General features: G+C 42.7%; 1 protein-coding gene and 2 long non-coding RNA genes across 8 annotated transcripts in view; 2 read left to right on the plus strand and 1 right to left on the minus strand.

Annotated features, from left to right (window-relative positions):
* Positions 1-1960: 1960 nt before the first annotated feature.
* On the plus strand, positions 1961-3873 carry LOC148645292 (uncharacterized). The gene is made up of 3 exons (XR_015928551.1): positions 1961-2830; positions 2986-3036; positions 3591-3873. It is a non-coding gene; the product is annotated as an uncharacterized LOC148645292 (long non-coding RNA).
* Positions 3874-4580: 707 nt separating this feature from the next.
* LOC148645293 (uncharacterized) lies at positions 4581-11392 on the minus strand. 5 transcript variants are annotated; one of them, XR_015928282.1, is made up of 7 exons: positions 11269-11392; positions 10862-10954; positions 7093-7191; positions 5750-5900; positions 5524-5610; positions 5305-5356; positions 4581-4827 (listed from the first exon to the last, which is right to left on the minus strand). It is a non-coding gene; the product is annotated as an uncharacterized LOC148645293 (long non-coding RNA). The 5 variants fall into 5 exon arrangements; XR_015928281.1 differs by having other exon boundaries at positions 10758-10954; XR_015928283.1 differs by lacking the exons at positions 10862-10954; positions 11269-11392 and adding an exon at positions 8091-9328.
* gprc5bb (G protein-coupled receptor, class C, group 5, member Bb) overlaps positions 9618-20359 on the plus strand; it is a 32246-nt gene continuing 21504 nt past the window's right edge. The window contains exon 1 of one of the 2 annotated variants that reach the window (XM_088612391.1): positions 9618-10466. The gene's annotated coding sequence lies outside the window, so the exon portion shown is untranslated. The remainder of the gene's footprint in view (positions 10467-20359) is intronic. The other variant, XM_088612390.1, reaches the window with a different exon arrangement.

Genomic DNA, 20359 nt, shown 5'->3' on the forward strand with positions numbered 1-20359 from the left:
TTCCATGGGAACCTATCGCAAAAGCTCTAAGATCCTCATGTGAAATGGCCAGGTGTGTCCAGCTCAATAATGCACACCTGCTTCCAGATCCTTCTTGGCTCACAGAAGCATCACAGCCTGGACTTGAGCTAAAATGCAAGGTGCCTACAGAAGCCTTCTAGGGACAATATAATATTGCTTTAATAAATTATCCTTCAGCATTATTAGAACTGTATTTTTTCTAAACCTTTCAGCATACTTTATCCTATTTCAGAATTTAATTAAGAGAGAGATGATGATTTCATTGTAGTTTATATATATTGATTTATACATATACAGATTTCAGCACCCAATATTATTTATCTTCCTACATCAGACTACTTGTCGATGCCTTCTATGATTGGAAGGGTGTTCTCAGTTGATGTATCACAAAGGAGAAACTAAGTGCTGCAGACTCATTGTGAAAACGTTTTGCTAGTAGAGTCCTCTGTTTTTGAAAAATAATAATGATTGATAAGAGTGTTGTAATTTCGGTTAACTAATGAAATTGAGGCATTACTTTGAGACATAGACTTTGCCTTCCAATATTCATGATGCTCTTTGTTGGCTGCCAATGTTTTAACTGTTTTTTCCTGTTGAACAGCCTCCTTCCCTTTTCACTGAGAATTGGTGGTTTTGGTAAGTAGGTATTTAATTAAACCAGCAGGGTGACTTTTTTGAATCATCACTAGAGTCTGAAAGAACATTTTATTTGTTTCTGCTTGTGGTTGTGTTTTTTCCTCATGCACTTAAACAACTTCATCACCTCTGAGTTCTCATTTTCATCCCTTGATTTCTGTAAATCCTTTCTTTCCCTAAAAATGTGTCATCATCACTGTTTCCTCCTGGTTTCCCCTTCGTAGACACAACCCATTATTAATGAATTATTATTAAAGAACTGCTCTTACTGCTTCTACCAGTTTGAAAAATCCAGGGATGGGAAATGGAACATGAACATCTGCCTTCAAAAATAATAATAACAATTTCTTACACTTATATAGCGCTTTTCTAGACACTCCACTCAAAGCACTTTACAGGTAATGGGGACTCCCCTCCAGCACCAGTGTGCAGCCCCACCTGGATGATGTGACAGCAGCCAAAGTGTGCCAGTACACTCCCCACACACCAGCTCTCAGTGGGGAGGAGAACAGAGTGATGAAGCCAGTTCATAGATGGGGATTATTAGGAGGTCATGATTGGTAAAAGCCAATGGAAACTTTGGCCAGGATGTCTGGGTTACACCCCTACTCTTTTCAAAACGTGCCCTGGAATTTTTAATTACCGCAGAAAGTCAGGACCTCGGTTTTATGTCTCATCCAAAGGACCGTACCTTTTTACAGTATAGTGTCCCCGGTGCTATATTGGGGCATTAGGACCCACACAGACTGCAGGGTGAGCGTCGCCTTCTGGCCCCACCAACACCTCTTCCAGCAGCAGCTTTAGTTTTTCCCAGGAGTTCTCCCATCACGGATCTGACCAGGCTCACACCTGTGAGCTCCAGGGGGCTGCCAGATGCGAGTTGCAGAGTAACATGGCTGCTGGCACTTATATCCCTTCTTATAAGGGCCAGACACTCACAGGAGACAGCTTGTTCGTGTTATCCCTCTCAGAGGAATATTTGTCATAAACAAACACAGTGGTGTGAAGACACATATCCCTCATTTTCCTTATGTTGTTACTCTTGTCTATGTAGGTCAGCTCACGTCCGTCTCCTTACAGGTTGCTTTAGTTTGTCAAAGTTTGTCGTTCCTTGTCATCCAGATCCATCTGGATACTGCATTTGCTTGCTTACTGACCTTGGTCACTGACTTTCTCTTTGCTGCTTGTTTGATACGAAGCAGCCCCAGGTCTCTCCAAAGTGACTGTCCTGCAAATCCGCTACAGCTGGGAGACTCTATTCTCTCCATCCGTTTTGCTGAAACTCAAGGATGAAGGACTGATATTTCATGAGCATTTGCTTATGTACCTTCTCTTTCCTCTTCCCCTGTTAATTCAATGAGATCTCCCTGCTTTGGTCTCTAAGCAAAGCAAGTACAGCACTGAGATAAATCAGGTTATAGAACAGTAAACGTCCTGCAAAGAACTTCAGACCCCACAGCTCGCCTACATATTGCTAAATCCTTTCATTCACACTCCTGTGGCTCTCAAATACTAATAAGGATTTAATGTACTAATGTAAAGTGATGACTCAGCTGGCCATGGGGAAAAAAAGATGTAGACACTTGTAACTCATGGGGGCTTCTGTAAACACGCTCGATTTCTTTAACAAGTTTCCGGGTGGAGCCAAGAAAAAAAACTGCCTGCACCGTCAGTCTGTAGCCACGCCCACTCGAATGACATCTCTCGCAGGCCACGCCCCGCGCACCTGTGCGCCAGGTTCTGCTGGAGAGAGCGGAGCTGAGTGCGTTTGTTCCGCGTCTTTTATGATTATTTTTATTTTTGTTTTATTTGAATATAGATAAAGTTTAACTCATGTAATTATGTAGTCTGAATCTCACATAAGAGAGTGTTAAAGCAGGAATTTACGTTGGGAGCTAAATAGCATTTTGTTATTTTTGTTATTTATCTTTGTTCACACAATCAAGGGTGTGCATGTTTAAAACCGAAATAGCTTACTTAGATTTGTAAAGTTTTTTTTGCATTACTTTAAAGAGCATTTTGTGTGTTTGTGCTCTTATATTTGTGGTTAAAAAAAAAGCTTGCAACAAATACTACTTTAAATGGTTTTTAAATTCAAAATTCTGCATTTTTGTGTTTTCAGTTTAGTGTCTTCGGGAAGGACATGCTTGGCTCAGCTGCTGCAATTATCCAAGTAAGTATAAACGTTTTATTCATTTCTTTACACATATCGCATTGACATATTTTCGGCGCTATCTAGCCTGGTGAAAACGTCGTTTGCTAATAAGAAACCTTGGTTTCAATTATCTTTAAATAATCGTCTGAATACGTGTGTTCTTGTGTTTTCAGTTTGATGTTTTCGGGCAGGACATGCTTGGCTCAGCTATTGGAATTACCGATGTAAGTATAAACCTTTTTTTCGTTTACACGTATCATATTGAAGTACATAATGTATCTCCCGAGAATTCAAAAGAAGACTCAGACTAGGAGATACTAGATTTCTCTCGGGCAGAAATGGTTTTGACCCGACAATATTGTAGGCCTGCTATTTATAGAAACGTTTTCTGCTTTCTGCTTATTTTATGCGTCTAATAGAATATTCAGAAACCGTTTAGGCTTTCGAATTTCATCACAACAATTAAAACAACGGAGCCTATAAAGATATGGATTAATAATTTGTGTTGACTAAATTGTTTCAGAAAAAGAATGCTAAAAAGAATGTGAGTCTGCAATCGACACCCCGTAGCTGTATTGTGCTTTGGGTATTCACACTTGAAATGTAACTGCTTCAATACCCTCTTTAAACAGGAGCATTTTCGGTTACACCAGACTAGGCGCTTTATTCTTGTAAATCTTCTGAATATGCCAGTCAATAGAAGCTCGATCTAACTAGCTGGGATCTTTTCGAGATTGATTGTAACCGAAAGTTAATACTGATTTTTGTTTTTTTGCAGGAAATGCAACGAAGTTCCAGTCTTCATTCCGGTCGCTGCCTCGACTGATAACTCGGAGAAACAGTAACGTGCTGTGTGTTTCTGTATCTTTGCTTGTAGTTGTTTGCAAATGTTTTCTTACTCTGTTGACTTGTAACACTATTTAGCGTTAATGTAGCCGTGCTTTGACACTTTGTAATTGAAATGCATGTTTACTTCCACTTTGAAGCCTGTGCATCCGACGTCTTGTAATGCTTTGTTTTGTATGCCATTTTCGCTCAATAAATTGTTGATTGAACCTTGATTTTGTTCTTTGATTTCTTGTGCAGTTCTGTACCCCCTTGGCCCTGAAAAACCCCGGTGTTGGTGAGTTTTCTGGCGGAGAGATTTTGCTTACAGTTTGTGGCCGCAAGGGGACCCCCTATCGCTTTTTGACTTAAAAAGGTCAAAGGCTACCCCCTTTTTAAGCGTGTCCAGATTTTCCCGCCAAAAAACTTAGTATCTGGGGTTTCTCTCGGGGTGTGGTAGCAATCAAGCCGAGCCTCGCCCACCCCCCCTCATTGGAGAGGGGTAGGCGGGGGCTGGCTGATTGACCGCAGCTCTAGCCAGGCCCACTCGCTCCCGGCAGGAGAGGATGGCAGGTTGGTGGTGGCTTTGGTCCCTGCAGAGAGGCAGGTCTCCTGGGGTGTGGACTTAGAAAGCTGTCAGTTGCAAGCTGCGACTGATGGGCTGAGTCCGCCCTGGGTGCCTCCTCTCTCTCGGGCCGAGGCCATCTCCAGCCTGCCTTCCCCTCCTGCTGGGAGTGAGGGGGCTTGGCTAGAGCTAGCCTCCATTCTCCTCCCCCCAGGGCTAGACCCACGCTCCCTCCTAGGGACCCTATTCCCCCCAGACTATCTAAAAAGGCGGGCGTCCTCGCACTTTTCCAGGTCAGTGCGATGGGGTGTCGCCTTGCGGTGCGTGGCGCACACTGCAAGAAAACCTTTCACACCTTCGAAAATACAGGACAATGCAGACAATGAAACGAGTTTTTATTGCAAAATTCACAGCAAATACAAAAGCATCAGTCAACAGAAAACATGCAGGTCAAGAAAAAAATACAGCACTGAATCGGGACATTACAGATCAAGCCACTGGTAACAAAAATCAAATGTAACAAAAAGCACACATCGTCGAGAAGAACTTGGCCAACGGTCGTCGAGTTGCTGGAGTGGAGCTGGAAAGGAGATCGCCGGAGTGCAGAGAACCAGGAGCCGCAGAACTGAAGGCAAAAGAAAAAGGATCAAGTTAACGGGATATCGGACTTGTAGAATCGATTCACTTGAAGTTCTGAAGTCTATTAACTGTTTAAATAAAATGCCGGAATAAAGAAATATTAAAACACTCAAATTGAACAATAAACCATGGAAAATAACCAATACATCTCAGTCCTACGAGTCCAATATTTAGAAAATACGTTCAGCCACATTGAAATTCGAAGCTACTTGTAAATACAAGACCAGGTAACACAGCGTGTATAATATTCATATAACATATAAAAATAATAACATATTCGTCGGTATTATCCATAAATAATACATTATCATAAAAAGAACCAGCGCCTTAAAGTTTACTCCACAAAAGCACAATGAAACGAAAAAAACGTTATCAAGTTAGTATAAAACTGTTCTTTTGTAAAAATGCTGGGAAATACGTGTTGCTTTATCGAGTGTTAGCGGAAGTTAGGAATAGAACTTACCTTGGAAAAACACTTTCATAAGAGGTCCGTTCTTGAAATCATTTTTAATCACCTGGAGAAATAAAGAAAAACGAATCAATTTCATCTTTACAACACCCGAAAAGGAGAGATTACACAGCTACTGACTTTATACAGCAAGTGTTTGAAAATAAATTACAGCCTTTTTTCGTTAAAGGAAACAGAGTAAGAGATACCATATCTTAAATAAAACATACTTACATGAAAGGTAGTATAAAAACGCTGAAACCAGACTTTTAAAACTTCGAGAGCACGCTCAAACGGACTCTTTAGACTCTTCTCGGCGTCCTAAAACACAAATTAAACAAGAACAAATGGAATTAACAAAAGTTGCAACAACAATACATTTTTGTCTAACTTTCCTCAAAGTGAAATTTGATTTTTTTGTATTTAAAATAAGAAAATTCGACATAAAACGCAAACGCACCTCACGCAGCAGAAAATCACCCCGCTGCCATCTTGCCGGGCGCACCTGTGGAACAGGTGGACGGGGCGTGTCCGCTGAGGAAGGTCACTCTGGGGGCGGGTTCGGCTCATGAACGACAGCTGTGCACTCGGTTACAAGGATACTCACGCTACTGAAGATAAAAAGAAACTTGAACTCACTAAATCATACATAAAGATTTAACGGCGAAGGATTTTCAGAGAACCTAATACAGTGCCATTCTCCTACAGTTCGCCGGACTCGTTTATCTTGCGGCCAGCTGGTCGAATCAAAAGAAATGTGCTGGAGAGAGACCCCTGTCGCTCCTAGTTAGGACTGCACCTCTCTCTCACTGCAAGTGCCACACCCATCCTGCAGGTGTCACAGTGGTATAAGGGGCTGCTTTTTCGAATTGAATTCCTATCTATGCATTTATAAAGGACTTAAACCCCCCATTTTCCCTGTTTTGGAAGGCCCCGAAAATGGAGCCCCCCAAAACGGCCGGCGTGGTAGAGAACAGCCACTTGCACAAACTCACCCCGACAGCATGAGAGCTTCACCCGGGGATTAGGTCTCAGACCGGGGATTAGGTCTCAGACTGACGGGAAGGCTCGGGGCTCGACTTCAACTCACACGACTCTCCGGGAGTCGATCTGCTCTCTGAACTTTAGAAGTGTCCGATGGTTCAGCCCGCGGAGCCACCAGGCCGGCCACGCAAAATACCGGCCATGTACATCTCTTATTCAGCCTAAAATCAAGTCATAGTTCCGAGATGAGGCGGTTCGCCTGTTGCTCTCTTTTCAAGCATTAAAGCTACTGGGATGGCTTTGTAATGCGCTTTCTTAGCCGTTTTTGCGACTGGACATGACTTTTTGTATTGAAATGAAAACAAATTTTTAATGTTCAATTCAAGTTTCAACAAGGTTACTTCATCAACACGTCAATGCAAAGATAATGAGTTTTTTTTAATATAAAAATATGATGAATTATGTTATGTGGAAATAAAAATAGTTTCAAATATTTACGAGGTCTGTTCGTGTGAGACACTGAGAGTTTCTAAGATGCTGTTTTGTAGATGTGTTATGAACTACCTAGGTCAACTTGGTATATAGTGTCCCTTAAGAAAAAATCCGAATTTGCTTTGCATAAAATACATAATAGAACCAACGTCACGTACTACACGAAGTAGCTAATTCTAGTATTTCTGAGTACTTGGCTCGAAAAACGTGTCGAATCTTTAAACATCCCTTCATTTGCATATTTAAAACACAATGAGAAACTGATTACTTCAGATTTAAAGACCTCCCCCAGGGCAAACAAAGAAACAAAACTGCAATCACACTTACCCTCCCACCAGTTATATACTGTAGTGTTTCAGCTTTCCTGACGGGGTTGCTCGCGGTCAAAGACGCCGTGCAGGGTCACGGAGGAAGAAGGCGATATATCTGGGGACCGAAAGCAGCACTAAGGTAACGAATGTGGTGGATTTCATCGTTTGTGCCGTTTGTAGGAGGGCTAAATTCACAGAGCTGACAGATTGCATTAATGTCTACTTAGAACTTGCACCGAATTTCCATTCGTGTGCATCATCATTGGTTTATTTGTGCTGGCATATTCTTGTGGGTCATCTGAAAGTTCAATTCCATAATCTCTGAAAGTTCCTGGCTGCAGAAGCTCTAGTTTCGAGGTCTTCTGAGCGTTTTTGGAAACGTTTCTGAAAAATTAGTGCATTCAATCTGTGGTTCTTAATCCTGGTCCTGGTTAGCCGGTGTCTGCTGGTTTCTGTTCCAGCACGGTCCCTAATCACCGCTGATGCTGCAGGCCGTGCCTGGATCTGATTTGCCTGCTGGGATAAATGATTTCTGCACTCAGTCCTTGGTTTCCAGCAACGCCCTCACTCCTACCTCGAAGCAGTCTCTCCTCATTTGACTCATTTCTCATTTCACTAACTTCTGAGGAAACACCTTTTGCTGGAGGGCAGTCCCGACACTCACTGATGTGCACAAGGTACACACAGACGACAAATCTCAGTCGTTTTTTAAGAGCAGGAAACTTTTTTTTCTTTCAATCAATGCCTCGGGCTGAACATTAAAATACATTGCCCTGCAATGAAGAACTCGTACAGAGCGAAAAACAGACCACACAATCTACCACTCTCTTGGTATATTGGACACCAAGGCCTAAGTGCAGAAAAAAAGTTGAAACAAGCCACCGTATTAGTTACAGACTCCAATCAACACTGGTGTATAAGAGCCAAGATGCAACAAAAAATAAATAAAAACAGACCCCGAACCAAGACTGAGAATCACAACCTAAGGGACCCGAATCTGGCACCTCTGACTACCTGTATGGGTTTTGACTCCCCAGGTGTCAGTTCCCCATAAATAAGGCAAGGAGTCTCGCCTGTTGCTTTTCGTTTCTGCCTCTGGAAGCTTTTTCGTTTTCTTTTTTTTCTTCTGCCAGAGAAAAGAATCTCCTTCTTGACTCATCACATATTTGACACCCAACCTCCTTCCTGTCGCTTCCTCATCGTGCAACTGTCGGATTATGGGTCTGTATTTCTGTGCTGCCCGGTCCGAGTAATCGAACGGGACTGGCTGTCAGGGCGCATGCGCGTCGCAGTGGCCTGCTGGCACTGCCCGGTTCCAGCACTGTGCGTGAGCGCTGCGTCAGCCGAATAGACCACGTACAGGTCAAGTGTACTGAAAAGTAAAAGGGGGGAAATTTTGGACTGTTTGGCCTCTTCAGGCGTCACACTTAAGACCTGAAGATGGCTCAACAGCGACACTGCGACTCGTTACTTCTATTTGTCAATGTGGAATACGTTTTTTTCATGTTGCTTTTAATAATCTGTAGGGGTTTTAACTTCATTATTTCAATAACTATTCCGCAGTCCAGGGGGTTAACGGGGCTTCGGGATGAACAGCAGTACAGTGCAGACTATACTGTTATTAAGGAACGAGTAATAGTTTTATTCCATGCTGAAAAGAGAAGGAAAAAAACACAACGTTTCGGCTGTGGAACCTTCGGGGTAACGATAGTATCATTAATAGTAATGGTTAAAAACCTGTCGTAAACTGCGACATAAAATTCAAATATTTTCAATACAGGTTTAATACTCTAAGGAATAACCGCCGCGCTCCAGGTACAGTAATCTATTAAAGGCTGAAAGATAAATAAATGGATTAAAAAAAGTTTTCACTGCTATTTCAGGTGAAATTTTCTCATTTGCGTCGTTCTTTTTATGTTTTGATGGTGAAAAGGCGTAAAGTATTTCTCGATTTAACATCGAGGACGTTGTGTCACCTGTGTGTGTCCCCTTTTGAGTGGAGGCTCATTGTGTAGCGCTTTGTGTTATTTTCATAACCCCTTCTCTCCTCATTACAACAGGACACGCAGCATTGAAATACCAACGACGTCCTAAAATGATCCAAATTATTAATATTCGAAAGGCTGTTGGTTTTCGAATTGCAGCCTACGCCATAGAGCCACAGTACCTTCTATCGCATTCCTGTCAACACGATTATTTAGTTCCAATAAAAAAAAAAATCGACAGGGGTGGATAAGTTTGGAAAAAAAAACGGGAAAACCGATTCCTCCTTTCGATGCACAAATCTACGATTTTGGCAACTCGGGAGTCTTTTAACACTGTCGGGCAGCTTCAATGCGCAGTGAATCGTTTAGTAAGATTACACGGGCGTTTGGCCTGGGAAAATAAATACCCCGTCTGTCACCCACATAATCCTGACAGACACAATCCACACACACACACACTCCCCTCATCGCGGACACTCGCTCAGCCGAGCACTGTCCACGGGGCGGGACCTGTGTCGCTGACGCCTTGTTGTGAAGTGATGGAGTTGGACAGCTGGGAAAACGTGCGCTCAGACAGTCGGCAACACCACACTGGGAATCACAACATCCTACCCCGGGGAGCCTCGGCGGTGCAGAAGGAGAGCGCTCGTCTCATCGCTGCTGCAGCAGAACCACACAGCGGACTTAAAAGCCCCCCAATGCAGACAGGTTTAATACAAAGCGCCACTGACCAGACAATAGAGCCGCTCAACGCCGTGTCTCCGGGGGGACAAAGGCAGTGAAAGACAGGGGAGCGATCCCGGCAGCCACCCACCGGGAGCTATTTTTGGATACCGGGGAGGAGCACGATCGAGGGGAACAGTGGATGCCCCAAAGCTGACATCTCATCTCCTTCCGCGGTGAAGAATGCGGCTTGTGCGGAGGGCTTTGCGGCGACACACGCGAACGATTGGATCTGGACCGAAACAGACACCGGGGATAGACTTGATGTCGTCTAACTTTGTGAACAGCGAGATTTGACGCTGGCGAGACATTTTTATTCTTCAAATCCGTATTCCTCGGGAGGGGTTAATTGCACCACTTCGGTCAACAGAATTGAAAGGCAAGCGGCGGGGGGAACAATAGTCTGAAATCCATTCTTAGTAAAACCCCGGAGCAGCGACTGGCTCAAGCGCACTACCTATAGCAGGACCGATCCAGCCCAGGAGCGTGACCGACCCAGATCCGGAGAGATCCCGAAAAACAGCCCGGTTAGCGGCGTGCTCATTACAGCCGAGATCGATGCGAGGAGTCCCGGTGATCTCATACTGTCAGCAGGGGGTTTAAACCGAAATGTGACTCTATTTACCTCCAATACACACACACACGTGATTCAGTATTCTGGAGTCGGAGATTTGATTAGAAGGTAGGTGTCGAAGCCGTGTGTTGAATTGAGTTTTCCCTCCTATGGAAATAATCAAGTAAAAATCCGACGGATGTTTAATTTTTGTAAAGTTGCATGTATAGCTTTGAGAATATTAAGGGCTTTTAATATGAACTATCCTTTCTACCTCACGGAATGTAAATTGGACGGCGTGTATTTGTTGTGCCAGTAGACTGTGGATTCTCGCTCATTCTCTATGTGGTTTTCTTCAGCGCTTGTTAACCAGCTTCTCTACAGAAGGATACAGAAGCTCCCGGTGAATTTTAAACTGACCTCTGAGCCTGCTAAAGGGACCGTCTTGTTAATTCCCTTTTCACAGACTCGCGGAGAAGTGCCGGTATAAATTAAGGAGTCGTGTTTGTCCACTCGGTCCTCACCCTGATCTTCAACTCCGGCTGGAAAGGTTACTCGCCCGACTTTCCTCAGAGCAAGGAGGTCTCTGATCCCGGCTCTGCAATTGTCTGGTGTCCCTGTGACAGCATCAAAATACACGATGCATATTTTAATGTCTTCAACAGCTCGAATCTTTTCTTAGGATAAGAACATGCGCAACTGACATATTCGTGCCAAGGTATAAAAGGCTGTATTCCTGAGTTCGTTTAACAAAGCGAGGTTGTGGTAGGTAAGAGTGTAAAACAGTTCATCTGTCAAAGAAGGAAATCGATTTTTTCCCCCCGAAGAGAGTCAATAGGACACCGCAACTCATTTTCGAATTCACCTGACAGATAATGGAATAGTTTCTCCCTGATCTTTTTGATCAGTCTCAAGGCAACCTCATACGTACCGTAGTGTGTGGACAAAGCTTCGAGGTTGTGTATTTAGCAAATGTCTTTTTTTATCACCCCATGGTATAAATAGACCGCACGCGTTCTAAAATGGCTTGACAGTCTTAGCACCCTCCAATAAAACGTTTGATTGATGTGCGAGGTCTAAATCCACTGCACATCATTACAACCCTCTCTAAAAAAAAGTCAATGCCCTATGCTTTACGCCAGAGCGTCCGTACTGTACATGCTGAGCGACGGACGCACATTGTTGCGAGAGAGCTGTGTGAGATCGGGCACGCACTGTGAATGTTCAGCTATGTGAATTCCCCTGCTGTCTCTCCCCAGCAGCTGGGCTCTATACACGTGATTGCTGTCAATTGAAGTTGTTTTCACCGTTAGTGCGGGCTTTCAGCATTTCGCTTGAGTTTAAACCCCCTCCCTGCTTTTATCGTTCAAACGGAGGAGTCAGTGTGGACGAAAGCGCCGTACTCTTTACCAATTTCCCCCGTGTTCCGTAGCCACGTTTCCTGTTAGCTTTCGTTCCCCAAAGGTGTTTTCGGGAACATTTTTGTTCTCTTGGAACGCGAAGAAAACTGTATCATTAGGACAAACTCTTCATAACTGATTGCATGTAGACTCCCCATAAAGATCCGAAGGACAGTCTTTAAGGGACTCCTGCACCCATTGCCAACTCGCAGGTTACACCATTTCACATAATGTGAAGGTGTAACTCGTAATGGCCACTCCTTGCACGAAATCCGTATTATGGTTGCCTATGGCAGTAGATAGACTCGCATGGTGCGCAGTTGGCAGTTCAGGCACAAGTGCTGCCCAGGTTATAGCTGAGCTGCGGCTTCTCGGATGGCTTTTCTTTCCCTCTTTGCCTACGATGGGAGTCTGGGCTCTTCCATTATGAAGTACAGACATCTCTTCCTAAACACATCTGAAAAGTACAAGACGGTTCTTCATTTCTCCACGCCAGTTGTCAGCCCTCCAAATAAAGCACTAGCAAAGTCGAGCAAGGGCATCGTGGTTGAATTAAAGGTGCCGGGCAAAGAGGGGAGACAGGTGCGCAGTCACAGTTTAGAGCCTAATTAATCTGTCGTACGTATGTCAGATCGGCATAACGCTTTCAATCGGCTACTTGAAGCTGACTGTCGCTTGTGGAGATTAAGAGTTTTAGGTTAATCTGTTAGACGCACTCCTTCGTTTTGTGTGAATCGGAGTTTCTAAATAAAAGCACTCAGTCACAACGGTACAGAAAGGTATTAAACATACCTCATTGACTCTATGTGTGCGTTAATAAATCTTGAAAGGGTATTGCACTTCAGACATTTTGTACTCTACGTTTACCAATACGTAGCTCTTCACAAGTACTCAAAGATCTTCCCAAGTTTTTTTTTTGAATGCTCAAAGATTATGCTATGATATTCCACTGAGCCACGCGAAAGTTTCACAAGCAGAGTGCTCACTTCTGAAGAAGACTCTAGACTCGAGGTGGGACCCCCACATTAGGTGTTGTGTGTTAACACTGTGTGTGGGGATTTTGAAACCTTTGAAACGCAGAGTGTCTATCAACATTACACATGGATATGTTTTCCCTAAATGGACATCATCAAACTATTTTACACTTTAATGTAAATTTATTTTTTTCCCGTTCCTTTATGTATAGCATTTAAATTGTCGCGTGGTATTTTTCGTCTTTATAGTGAAATAACAGCTTTGTTTTCTATGACGCCTTTAGAATAAAATACTATGCAACAAAACTCACATTTACAAAATGCGCATTACAAAATACATGGACTGAAATAAATGAAAATCGATGAGCAACAACACATTTCCACTTCTATGAATAGATCTCTAAGAACGATTAAGATCTTGAACTCCTGTCAAGCTACTGCGTTATTATCTACAACTACCCTCCTATGCTTATCAGACTATTTTAACAAATCCTTCAGAGTAAACTCGTCTAAAACTGCTTTTTTATAAGAAGGATATACATATCTCACTGGCAGAGCCGTAACGGAGTTCATCCTAACAAGCTGCTTAAAAACAAGCAGCTTGGAAAAGTAGAGGAAGGGCCTCCGGAATAACAGCAAGCAGCGACACTCTCAGTGAGGAGGAGAGCAGAGTGATGAAGCCAGTTCACAAACAGGGATTATTAGGAGGCCATGATTGGTAAAGGCAAATGGGAAATTGTCAGGACGCCAGAAACTGACCCCGCTAATTCACCGTGAAAAGCACCTGTGATTTAAAAGCTGGGAAAACTACCAGTTGTCGAGAGTCGTTAACTAAAACCCTCAAGCGAAATGAAAAACTAGATTCACTTTCTATTCCAGGACGGACCTTTGACATTCAGTAATAATAATACAGATGATAAAAGACACAGAGTCATTCGGGCGCTCTGGTTGTTTGGCTGTCCCGCGACCGTTTGTGTCAACAGTGCATGTTAGCTTCCAAACGCAATTTTACTAGATTTGCATGTCTGCCCTCTGAGTCCTGTTTAATTGTCAGTCCTGAAGTAGTCGACAAAGTTTCAGTGCGTCAATTGGCTACCGCTCAGTTCACCTCCCCGTATAAAAACGTGTTCGTCTCCACTTCTTGTCAGATCCAATTAGTCTTCTAGAGTCAATTCTACAGGATTACTTAATTGCCGAATTGAATGTTTTTATTATTGACGGTCTTGATTACGTGTAATATTTCCAAGTCCTGGACAGGACTGAGTTCCTGTGAAAGAGGGAACTGCAGCTACCCAGGATCCTAAAATGAGTTCCTTTATACTGCACATCATATAGATTAATTGTATGAAACTTTATTACAAGCTAGTGAATAATTATATATGAACAACGAACATTTGCTTTATTTAAATTGTGGTGCTTTAAACCACTAAATATCTTTAGGTGTAGTCTTCCAGTTTGATGATTATGCTCTGATACTTAAAATGTGTATTCTTACTGCTTGCATGTCATACTTAACACTTCAGTTTCATTTGAATTGCATCTCTGCTGTCCAGAATGTCTAAGCCTATTTATGTATATACAAATCTTGATATATACTGTATATATAAAACACTTGAATGGCCCGCCAGTTTTTGAATGGACCCTTTATTGTTGTGTATGAAAACGTGTAGCAAGTGTGCTAAGTGTCTGATATACCACCACCTTGGACCCTCAAAAACGATTTATCTAGTCTGGAGGGATTTTATCCATGTCGATGGGGATAACGGTGTGAAGGAAAAACGAATGGAAGGGTTAAATCATATTTAATCAGTATTCTTTATTTAGAGACTAGCAATTATCTCTACCCCCATTTGAATAATCTCTCTTTGTTTAAGGAGAGTAGTCATGGGGCATGTATTCTATTGTGTCTGGTTGCGCAGACTATAATTTCTTTGGAGGGGCTCTCTAAAAATAATATTAAACCCCGTCATAAAAAACGAGAACAGCTACAGTAATTCACATAATAGTTGAGCGATATGTAGGGGTCATAAATCTTGAGAGCGATCCAGCCAGCCTCTGAGTTCAGAGACCTTTAACCCCTGACTCAAAGTAAAATTTCAGTTGACGCAACTGAACATTAAAGTGGAGATCTCCGTCCACTTCCGTTGTCAAGAGATTTTTTGTATGCTGCGTTCCAATGGCCTGCTCTGAGCAGCTGAATCTCCAAACCTGTCCTTTATGAACTGCACATGAAATACCTGCACCCTGTTATGTTTGTCAGAATTCAGCAGTTATGTAGCATAGCTGTAACTGGCCTGTGTTTTTCTGTTTTCTGGGTGGCTTAGGCAACAGTTTGCTTCATGACAAATGAATGTGAATTTCCGCGACCGGCGCCAGAAAACCTCAGGACATTCATTTGAATTTTCCGGACCTTTCAAGTTGTCTTTTATTTTTTAAATAATCTGTCCCTCCTTCCCCCCACATCAGTCTTCGGCCCTCTTTTTTTCTTCCATGTTTTTGTTAAATGCCACAGAACACCAGATTTCCTCTTTTTTCAGTTCAACAGTTTGCTGAGCTTTAGAGCAGTTCTGCTGTGCAAAACAAATTTGATGTGTGCCACAGGACAGAATCAGCCTTCATGGTCTGAACAAAAGAATATCTAGCTTAAGTTGTTACATTGCCTTCAGAGAGAGACCATTGTTTTTCTAAACATAATGTACATTTCATCTCTGCTGTAGGTTTAGTGCAGGGCATCTGCAGTTACTACTGTAATGTATAGTTTTCACTTCAGGCTATTACAATGAAAAGACTCACAATATGCAACTGGGCAATGCTCGTGGCACATGACATTGCCCTTTTCTTTTTATAATCCACACTAGTTTAAGGGTGCAGATGATTATTAAACAGTTAGGGGCAGCAGGGAAGAGCAGTGGGTGACATCGCTGCCTCGCAGTGCTAGGGCCCTGGGTTCAGTTCTGGACCTGGGCTGCTGTCTGTGTGGCATTTGCACAATCTCTCTATGTTTGTGAAGGTTTCCTCGGTGTGCACCTGTCTCCTTTCACAGTGTAAATACGTGCTGGTAGGATAATTTCCCTGTGGGAGAAATTGGCCCTGGCATGTGTGCTCTATGATGGACTGGCGTCCCATCCAGGGTGTGCCCTGCCTTGCACCCGTTGCTTGCTGGGATAGGATCCAACTTGACTATACAACTTACTGTAGCAGCTTAATTTGATGACGTGGTAATAAAATGGATTGATTTTACAGTTAGGTCACTGATTCCCAGTCTGGGCCCTGGAATCTTCCAAGATTCTGGATATAAAGCAGGAAATCCTCCAGATTTTGCTCCCAGCTGAGTTCTTAATCACAAGGTAATTGATTTCAGTTTTTCTGTTTGGGGCATATTGGTCATTTCACTTTCCACTCTTTAAAAGTTGAGTGAGGTTTGTACTTGGTAATCTCTGAGTTTCAGAACTGCCCTCTTTCAAGTGACCTCATTTGCATTTTGAAATCTCCAAACGTGACAATTATTGTCAATATCGTGACAAAGCGTTTTTTCTTTTCTTGTAAAACTGTAGCCGGTTCATTTCTGGAATGCTTAGCAGTGTATTTTGACATTTTACCAGCTTTGTCAGCAAAGTGCGAACAGCACACCCTGGCCAGATTAAAGTGATTTCCTCCAACTTCATTCAGCACAAAGCTCATGCCCAGAGTGAGCTCAGTCCTTGTTTTTACATTACCAGTCATGCGATAACTGTTCCAGCAAAGAATGTGCCAATGCAGGGCCATTTAGGAAGGATTTGAAATTTTATTCAGAATTAGGAATAGATCAGAACTGAACATTTTCAAATAAATGTTTAAATACACAAAGGAGGTTTAATCTAACATTAATACACACACAGAAACACACCACCCACACACACACACACAGGGCTTCAAACTGTACAGATGTAAAATGCCCCCAAGGGAACTTCAGTTCATTTATGTAATAATTAAATTACGACGTGCTTAGTAACTGGAAACTAATTAGCATAAGTGATATGGATAGCTCACATTAAACAGTCCTAATTATCAGTTTTAAATGCTCTCGGTTAATGCTAGGGTGAATCAGACCTTTTGTAATCGGACTTGTTAAAATTTCTGTGCTTTTCCACAAATTGTATCAAGCAGGTGAACCCTGCAATTCTGGACCTGTGGCACTATCTGTGTGGAGTTTGTGTGATCTCTCAGTGTCCGCGTGAGTTTCTTCCTACACTCCAAAAATATAGTGGTAAATTAATTGACTTCTGGGAAACTGGCCCTGGTGTGAGCATGTGTGTGTTTCTGTCTGTGTGTGTCCTGCGATGGACTGGCATTCTGCCCAGGGTGTGTCCTGCCTTGAGTCTGTTGCTTGCTGGGATAGGCTCTGGTGTTCCCTCAGCCCCGAATTGGAGTTTCGGAAGAGAATGGATTTAAATATATATTTTAAATTGAATATTTGAAATGAAGTTTGCAGCTGTTAGGTGTTATTATTTTATAGCTATCATCATCAACGACGATCCACAATAGTGGACAAGCGAAGGTTGATTCCGTACTGAAAGAGAGAAGCTGAAAGAAAGAAAAACACATTCTAGCTGTTGAGCTTGCTTCAGGTGTCAGGTGTTTTTTTAACTACATTTCTGCATGAAATTAGCTTTTACTTCTCCCTTGCAGCCAACACACACTGGCACAGCTCCCTGCTCAAATCTTTTCAGCTATCCAGAATATCTCCATATTAGAACAAAAATATGTCATTGAACTTTCCCCCCCCTGTGTGTGTTATGTTTTAAAGATTGAGCTGCATTGCTGGACAGTAAGCTTTAAACAAGGTTACTGTGCATCTTTTTTTGCAGCTTTGCTTTTTGTTCTTGCTTATGGAAGTTGAAATGTAACAGTTTTTTTCCTAACAAAAGGTTGAACTGCATCACCCGGTGTCCAAGAAAAAGGCTAGGATGTGATCTTCCATCTGTCCCTGCTTCATCCAGTTTAGGGTCACAGGGAAGCCAGAGCCTATCCCAGCAAGCAATGGGCACAAGGCAGGGTACACCCTGGATGGGACACCAGTCCCTCACAGGACACACACAAACATACCTATCAGCATGTCTTTGGAATATGGGAGGAAATTCTAACAAACAAGGGGAGAACACACATACTCCATTTAATTGTTTATTAATTTGTGTCTTTGGACTAGTGTGGATTATAAGAAGAAAAGACCAAAGTAATGTGCAATGAGCATTGCCCGATTGCATCTAGTGAGTCTTGTCATTGGGGTAGCCCGAAGGGAAAACTATGCATTGCAGTAATATCAGCAGAGCTATGGGCACACTTTGTGAATATGAATCAGTTAAAATCTTTGAGTCTTTTAAGGTTGGGCGTTCATGTGGTTTTGTCTGAATATCCATTGGTCAAAGAGTGAATCATTGTAGATGACGCATCGAAAGGCTTTCCAGCTCTTTCCCATCTGCAAATGTCATATTGGCAGCTGAAGAGTTAAAGACAGGCAGCAGGAGTGATCGCATGTTGGTTTCAGGGAAGGATGCCGCTGTAGCAGAGAGGCAGCAGCAATGTCAGCAAACTGGCAGGCACTGGTTCCTCTGCTCTTATGTAAGAGCCTGTGAGTGGCAGTCAAGGGACAGTCCGTATGTGTGCGTGGAGGAGGAAGAGGGGGGCGGTCTGTACGATATTTCAGAAAGGGTCTCTTTGAAAAACAGAGGAGGCATCTGAGTGTGTTTTGCGATTGGCAAACTTAATCCCGAAAGAAACATATTTAGCCAGAACCAGATATTAAGGCAGAGAGAAAAAGAGAAAGACAAGAGTGGGCGTTGTATGGAACATGTTATTGAGTCATGTTGGCTGCACAGCTTTTTATTTTTTCAGGAAGCAGCCAAGCTAAAGCATCAGGGGGAGTTGCTGTGTGATCTGACTCTTGCTGCTAAAATTGATCAGTTCCGTCCATCTTTTCCAGCACAAGTAGCTCACAAAGAGGTGGAGAGGAAGTCGTGTGGGGGAAGGAAACTAGCAGTGTAGAACAGGGGTTCCCAATTCTGCACCTGAAGACTCACACCTGCTGGTTTCTGTTCCACCTGAGCTGTTATATAACTGCATCCGAAACAAACCCAGTAATATGATGAATTTGACCTCTGTAATTGTTTTCAGTTTCTAAATGTGTAGGAGGGTGACTTTTAACTGCTGTGGTTCTTAAGTAACTTGAAATTTCTAACCTCTGAGCAGGAAAGCAACTTTTAAAGGTTCTAACCAAGTAACTTGTTGGTTCAGTTAAAGATTTATTTACGTAAAAAGCTCAGCTGCAATGAAAACCAGGACCTGGTATGGGAACCCCTAGTGTAGAGGGCACTGCACCCCAGTGATCACCCACAATGAATGGATTCTTGACATACTGTGCTGAAGGCACCCCTGACTGGGCCCTAAGTACTCGATCAGTCTTAATCTGCATTTGCATGCTGCAGTCACTTTGAATGGTAAATCGCAGTCAAAACACAGAGAGCAACCACCCAAATAAGAGTCATTGAAGACTCACGAATTTGCATTTGTAATAAGCTAGAAATCAGACAAGAGGCAGAGAAAAAGCAGGGAGAAAGTGTAGGGACCCAGAGGGCCAAAGGGCAATGCATGAGTCTAGTCTGGACTGCTGATCTCTTCAAGGTCAAGTGATCCCCCAGAAGGCAAAAGGTTTGATTTATTAGTTCTCAAACCTACATCTCAGCTTCCACAAGGGCTTTCAGATCTCATGTTGCTTTAAACAACCATTTTGCTGTGGCTCTCAGTCCAGATCTCAGTTTCTCTATGCACATCTGTGTGAACCGCTTGAAATGCTTTGCTACTGAGAGGCAAGCAAGCACTTTGCTCCCAAAGGATGTGAGGATATGGCCTGGGGCTCTCTTGGGCCCTGGCTTGCATTGTCAGTGTGGATTTTCCATCATGGTGCTTGATGGGATTGCGCATACATGACCAGGGGTGAAACTCCTGGTTCTACTATCGTCCTTCAGCAGTGAAGACATTGATTGTAGCTCTTGACAAAGTAATAATTATTTAGGAGCATTTCTCAAAAACGGCAACCCAAAACACAGTATTTTGCAGACATGGCTCAGCACATAATGACATGTTGAATTATACTACTGAACATTCATTATTTGAAAGGTGAAAGGACCTTTTGCCCTTCACAAACATCTAAGATTGCCCACAAACCAGTGAAGATATATCCAAGTGGTATAATTTAACTTTCATTTATCATAAATAATTGTAGCTTATTATGTCCTTAGAATTCCACTTATTTGTTTGGTAGGTCTCTTGTCATCTGTGTCTGCGTTTATGCTGTCTATATTCTGATCCCCTAATTGGAAAGTTCGAAAGCTGAACTGATGGTAAATTTTCATTGGATCTACCCCTGGGGTTTTGTAGACTTCGATCAAACATCCCCAAACATTCTGAATGTTTAGTTCCTTTCATCAATATTATTTGATAACTAATCATGTACTGCACGATAAACCCCCAAAAGCAGCACCCTGCCACACTAAAACTATTAAAAATGAGCTACTTACCCAGTCTATGTCTTCCTGCGTTAGGCAGTGCAGTATGAACAGTACTGCATATAACAAATTCACCAGATATCAATGTGCTCTGTTTTATGCTTGGT

This window comes from Lepisosteus platostomus, chromosome 19, assembly GCF_059453375.1.
Source record: "Lepisosteus platostomus isolate fLepPlt1 chromosome 19, fLepPlt1.hap1, whole genome shotgun sequence".
Lineage (NCBI taxonomy): Eukaryota > Metazoa > Chordata > Actinopteri > Semionotiformes > Lepisosteidae > Lepisosteus > Lepisosteus platostomus.